The sequence below is a fragment of the Balaenoptera borealis genome (assembly GCF_965194805.1).
Source record: "Balaenoptera borealis genome assembly, chromosome: 11".
Classification (NCBI taxonomy): domain Eukaryota; kingdom Metazoa; phylum Chordata; class Mammalia; order Artiodactyla; family Balaenopteridae; genus Balaenoptera; species Balaenoptera borealis.
This window is the reverse complement of record NC_138868.1, coordinates 23,507,893-23,514,138: the sequence shown is the minus strand read 5'-3', so window position 1 is coordinate 23,514,138 and position 6,246 is coordinate 23,507,893. Positions and strand designations below refer to the sequence as shown.

At 42.8% G+C, this 6,246-nt stretch overlaps 1 protein-coding gene across 3 annotated transcripts in view; it reads left to right on the top strand.

Moving 5' to 3' along the window:
• The window catches only part of LDLRAD3 (low density lipoprotein receptor class A domain containing 3), a 276,561-nt gene that overhangs the window by 198,241 nt on the left and 72,074 nt on the right, over nt 1-6,246 (top strand). The gene's annotated exons all lie outside the window — the stretch shown is intronic.

Genomic DNA, 6,246 nt, shown 5'->3' with positions numbered 1-6,246 from the left:
TAGTCATAGCTTACCTTTTATATTGGTTTTCAGTTTAAAAATTATTTTCACACAGAAGAAATAGGGACTGAAAATGCACTCATGACCTGCTCAGAGTTGTACAGTGACTCGGTAAGAGCCCTATGGAAGCTGAATCTTTAACCTGGAAGGGTGCCAGTCTCTCCATTTCTACCCAATGAGGGCTCCCATGTCTGATTTCTCTTTCCACTAGGAGAGAGGGCAGGAGCTTTCTGGGTGTCAGGCCCTGCGAGTAAAGTAGCTTTCATACGTTACCCCACTGGCTCCTCCCAGGGATCCTGTGAAGCAGATCCTAGTACCCCATTTTCTAGTTGACGGAATAGAAATTCAGGGTGGTTTTATTGCAAATGGAAACCAAGCTTTGGCATCTGAGCCCCTGCAAGCAAGGTGGGTTGTGAACTTTTACATATGGCGGAGAGACCACCAATATGTAGGTGTATTTATAGATAGAAAAACAAGCAAACAAAAAAACAGGTGAAAATCCCTGCCCTTGTGGAGGCCGCCTTCTAAGGATTCCTTTTGGGATGGATGGATAGTCTAACAGTCCTCAGAGGCCAGCTCCATTTCCAATCCAGGAATAATAATTAGCCCTCTTGTGAAAGGGCTAGCACAGATGCATTTGTAGACATACACAACCTGGGCTCCAGACCAGGGAGGTTTGATTTGGCCAGTAAATTTGGCCCCTGTGGCAACACATCTCACAACTCTTAAGATGACTGAGAAACCCATGCCTTAATGAATTCCGTGTGCCCTGCGTACTTACTGCTTCCTAGGTGCTTATGGAATGTTTAAATGGACGAACCATGTAAACGAGCTAACGTGAGGCTCTCTGAGAATGAATTAACATCCATCAAGAGTCGTGCAGTCCACAAACTTAGAAACATCCAAAAATAACCACCACCCTCCCAAGAGATCTCTGAGAAGCAGCAATGAAAGAGCTCAACGGAAACTGTAAATCTTCATGGTAGTTTCATACGTTTACAAGTAAGTGGTTTTGGAAACAAGATTGGTGTAGAGCTGCATTTAGCTTTGGTGTGCTAAGCAAATTTGCACCAAATATAAATTCCTGGCGTGGTATTTTTAAGCCATGCGGGGTGGCGGGGCTGGAGAAGAAAGAGTATTGGAGGCGCATCAAAGCTATTTTTGAAAGTTTAATCTACATTTTTAGAAAGCTGCGTTTTTTGAAGCATTGGAATATCAATCACCTCCCACTGGCGGGATTCTCAAGGGAGAAATGACAGCACATCCGATCTTCCTTGAGTTTCTTCAGATCACACTAGGAAAATGGTTTCTGTTGCTGTGCACCACGTGTGAGAAGAAGCCCTTCCTTGGCATAGCTGCCCTGTCCTTCGCCTCCTTATTTACAGCCTGAGATAGACTTGTTGAGTGTGAAGGGAGAACCCAGACAGAATGTCAATGCAGAGAAATGACACGTGAGTGCGGGCGCCCTGGGCTGTGCGCAGGTGAAGGACGGGAGGCCCGGTCAGGTGTGGCTCTGTTCCTTGAATTAGCTTTGATGAGCTAGACATTGCGTGCAGAATGAATCGAACCTCAGCCAGAAGGCCTTCAGCCAAGAGCCAAGCGATGGCCCTTAAGTCTACAACATCCCACTGAGATTACTTAATTAGCCAGGGTCCTGAGCTTGGCTGGTGGTGGGCCCAGTGAATGCTTGATTTGCGATGGGAATCCACAATTTGGTATGGAGTCTCCCTTTTTTTAAAGTGTTGGCTAACATTGCCGCTTCCCCCTATTCCCTTTTCATGACAGTTTTCCCTTGTGGAATATTTCAAACGTGAGGGATAAAACAGGTTTGTCGCTAGAACTGGATCCTCTCCACGGGGCTCATTAGTCGTGACGTTCAACGGGACAAATATGGACCCAAGAGGCCAAACAGCATCTTCCTCCCCAGGTAGTTAAAACAGAGATTTGCTCACCGCCTTGCCCGCTTGTGTCTGTGTGGGTGTCTGATATCAGGGTAATCTAGGAACTAAAACAGAGGGCAGAGAAAGCAACGCAGATGCATTAGGCAGGAAGCCAGGGTGGATCAGGAAAAGGTCTGGAATTAGGGAAGGTTGAAGACAAGCAGTTTTGGTTGGTCTCCAACATGGGCAGTTGCCTGCTTTAATGTCTGGATAAGAACTTGCTTGTAATTGGTAGATGGATTGCCTGGAAGTAAATGGAGCCTGAAAAGAATCTATTCCCTTCCAGCAATTAAACATTCCCCTCCTGCTTTCTCCACTCTAGTTATTCAGTAGACCGTTTCTCCTGAATACACAGCACAGAAGTGTGTTATAGCCCAGCCTGTTTTGAATTAGCTTATGGGCTCCACATAATGAAGTTTGGCATTACTTGTGACTAGATATAATACAGTGACCAGGGTGGAAAAATGGATTTTGGAGAGTGCTGGTATAAGAGACCTACCGACAAGATGCGGGGCGGGGGGGTGGCTTTTAAGTATTCCTTCCCTCAACAAGAGAGTAAAGGCAGGAAACCGTTACTTCCTGCCCCTCTGGCTGACCCCATGTCTGCCACACCATCTGAAACCCACTTCAGTATTTAGAACACTTTCCCAAAGAGGGATGTGTGCAAGGTGACTCTTTAGGGTTCAAGTCAATATTTTTTACCTTAAAGAAAAAGAAAAGCTTTATATTTGATATATGGATTGACAGAGGATCATATATATAATAAAAATCACTATGTCTATATTGGGGGGATATGTTAAAAAACGTATTAATAAAAATGTTTGGAGTCTACTGGTTTAGAGCACTGAACGGGGCACCCAGATTTTGCTCCCTTTTTCACTTTGTCATTAGTGCTGAATGGCTTCACTTTTCGCTACTTTCATCCCTGTCCTGCCTGAATGGGTTACGAAAACAGAGCCCGAGAGCTTCTAGGGAGAAGAGGGGAAGTCAGTGCCATCCCTCCCACTGTCCTCCATGATCTCTAGGTTTCAGCCGAGTTTCGTGGACCTCGGCCATGCACGGTCCACACACTTCTCATACAAGCTTCCCAGACAATTAAAATTGTAAAGATGCTTTAGGTGAAGCACGGGGTCCATTGGGCTTGCCCATCCCAGGAGGCCCAGTTCTCTGTCCTGCTTTGCCATGCTGCTACTGCTGCTGCTGCTATTTAACCTATTTAGGTCACCCAAGTGTTGCTTTATTTAAAATTGAACAAGATTCAGGTACTTAGAAAATATATCAATAAGCTCATCGCTCAAATGAAATTGTTCCTCCACCCCTGCGCCCTGCGTATGGCCTTAGATTGCTTCTCATTCCAGAAACAGATGGCTTGCTTCCAAAAACCTCAAGCAGAGTCAGAAAACTGGAGATGATAGCTTTCAAGTGCACAGATTTGCCAGGAAAGGAGGGTGCTGTGATTGGAGATGCTCTCTGGCAAGGAGAAATGTCCAATCTCATTTACTCCTGTCCATCCGTGCATCTGTTCTCCGGTGCTGCACGGTGGATCTCCTTCCAATGAATGAACTTCAGCAAAGGGAGTGTCTATGACAGCTGTTCGACTCATCTGGAGTCTAGTAGTTTAAAGCTGGCAGCCCTGACTCTTAGTTTAACTTCTTAAGTGCAGTATTTTAGACAGATATAGATGCTTTGCAAGCAGGCAGCAGGTCAAATTTTTCTCCGGCCCAGATCTGGATGTTAGATTCAAAAATTCGGTATTTACAAATATGTCTCACCTAGAATTAGGTATGATTGAATTATTATTGTTTGTTGAAGGGGGCATCTTTTAAAATCTTGCTTAGATAACTGACTTGCTTTTCAAAAGCACGATAAAATCATATGTTTCCATTGTAAAGGTACACACACTTGTTATAGAACATTTGGAAAATAGAGAGGAGGGAAAAATTCACCCATATTTTCTCCATCCATAAATAATGATTATTAGCAATTGGTGTATTTCCTTCCATATTTTTTTCCTGTGCCTATAAAATGGAGGCTTTTTGGTCTTCCGACCATGGTATTATTCAGTCTTGCATCCTACTTCTTCCCCACTTGTATTGATAAGTATTTTTCCATGTCGTTATAAACTCTTAATAAGCATTCTTAATGATTGCATTATGTTCTATCAAATGGATACACCTTATTTTACTTAGCCACACACCTAGTGGTGAACATTTAGGTTTTACCATTGAATTATTATAGACAAAGCTGTAATGGGCTATAAAGCTTTGTTTCATAGTTTGGATTACTTCCTCAGGATAGATTTCCGTAGGATTTATACCAAGTATGAACACTTTTAGGGCTCATTGCCTGTAAATTACTAAATTGTTTTCCAAATGGATTGTCTCTTTTTACACACCCACAAGCAATTGGATGGAACTTTTTTACCACATCCTTGCCAACATAGGATATTATAATTTTTAAAAATCATTCCTGCATTGCTAGGCAAGAAATGCGATCTAATTGACTTTAATGTGGCAGCTTCCTTTTAAGTGTTGATTGAGGCTTTATTTGAGAAGACCCTGCTGTGTTTTCCATAGTTCATGGAAATTCTAGGAAAAGTGCTCTTGAAAAAGGAAATAATTTATTTTCTTTCTGCTTTTTCAAAACTTTCATCTTTTCTCCTTCCCCCCTTTTAAGTCATCTGACATGAAGAAATGTATGAGCAAACCACAGGAGCAGGGAATTCATACTCCAAAGTTTCCAGTGATTGAGATGGCCACCCAGTTTTCAGGCAATAAACAACCTTACCTGAATTTTAATTTTTCTGACTTATACCATTGAATGCCTACTGTTTACAGTCAGTAACTATTGAGTGCCTACTGTTTCCAGTCCTTTCTTCATTCCTCCTTCCCTTTCTTCCTTCCTCCCTCCCTCCCTCCCCCTTCCCTCCTCTCTCCATCCTGTGACAGCTCAGGTGAAGGTCTGGCAGAGGGAAATTAACTGGCTGATCCATGCGCAGCAGCCCCTAGTTCCTGCTCCTCTTCCTGCTGAACATGATTTATAGTTGTTTGTCAGAAGGGCAAAATCTGGTTCCTCCGAGTCGGGGTTGGAGGGGGAAATACTTGATTTCTTTGACACAGTTCATTAAAAATTCATACACATGGATCTGAAAATGAAACATTTCTCCATGTCAGCATGAGTTACGGTGGGAGCCTAGAGCAAGACTTCAGTATTAGAGTGAGACAACGTACCCAAGTCATCATATCGGCATAGCAGTGCCTCTCGAGGACACAAGAAAGGCGAAAGGTGATCTGGGCTCTGGATGGTGGTAATGAAATTTTTCTCCCTTTTGCCTAAGGGCTTTCCTTGTAAATAGAAGCTGGTTTATTAGAAAACCTCTCTATCTTAAAAAGCCCACTTTATTCATTTATTCCTTTGTCTACTTGTTTGACAAATATTTTATCTAGTCTCAGCTATTGGTAAGGTGCATCTTAATGAGACATGACCTATTTCAAGATTCCCTGCTACTTCTACGCTCTTTCTTAGTTCCTCTCCCCTGACCCTTTACTTTAAGGTTGTCTGACTTTTACAATGTCTAGACTCCAAGCCTTTTATTATAAATACCGTAATGGCTGGAAACACAATCTTCTAGCCTAGAGCTTCTCAAACTGTAATGTGCGTACGAATCCTCTGGAGAACTGTTGAAGTCAAGATTCTGAATCACTAGGTCCAGTGAATGGGGATTGGGTAGGAGAGACTGCATTTCTACCAAGCTCCTAGGAGATACCATTGCCACTGATCCAAGCTCTATGCTTTGAATAGTGAGGCCCTAGTCTACATATCTTTACTGGGTTGAAGTGTTTCCCTGAAATTCATGTCCACCCAGGACTCGTAGATGTGACCTTATCTGGAAATAGAGACTTTGCAGATGCAGTCAAGTTAAGATGAGTGTATTAGTCAGTGTTCTCCAGAGACAAGAACCAATATCTACCTATCTATCTATCTATCTATATTTTGAGAGAGAAAGAAAGAGATTGATTAATTGATTTTAAGGAATAAGTTCACTTGATTGTGAGCACTGGCAAGACCACATCTGCAGGGCAGGCCCATGGGCTGGAGACCCCGGGAAGAGCTGATATTGCAGTATTGAGTCTGAAGCCACCTGGAAGCAGAATTCCTTCTTCCTTGTTGAACGTCAGTCTCTTCTCTTAAGGCCTTCAACTGATTAAATGAGACCCACCCACATTATGAAGGGTAATCTGCTTTACTCAGCGTCTTCTGATTTAAATGTTAATTACATCTAAAGAGATACCTTCACAGCAACATC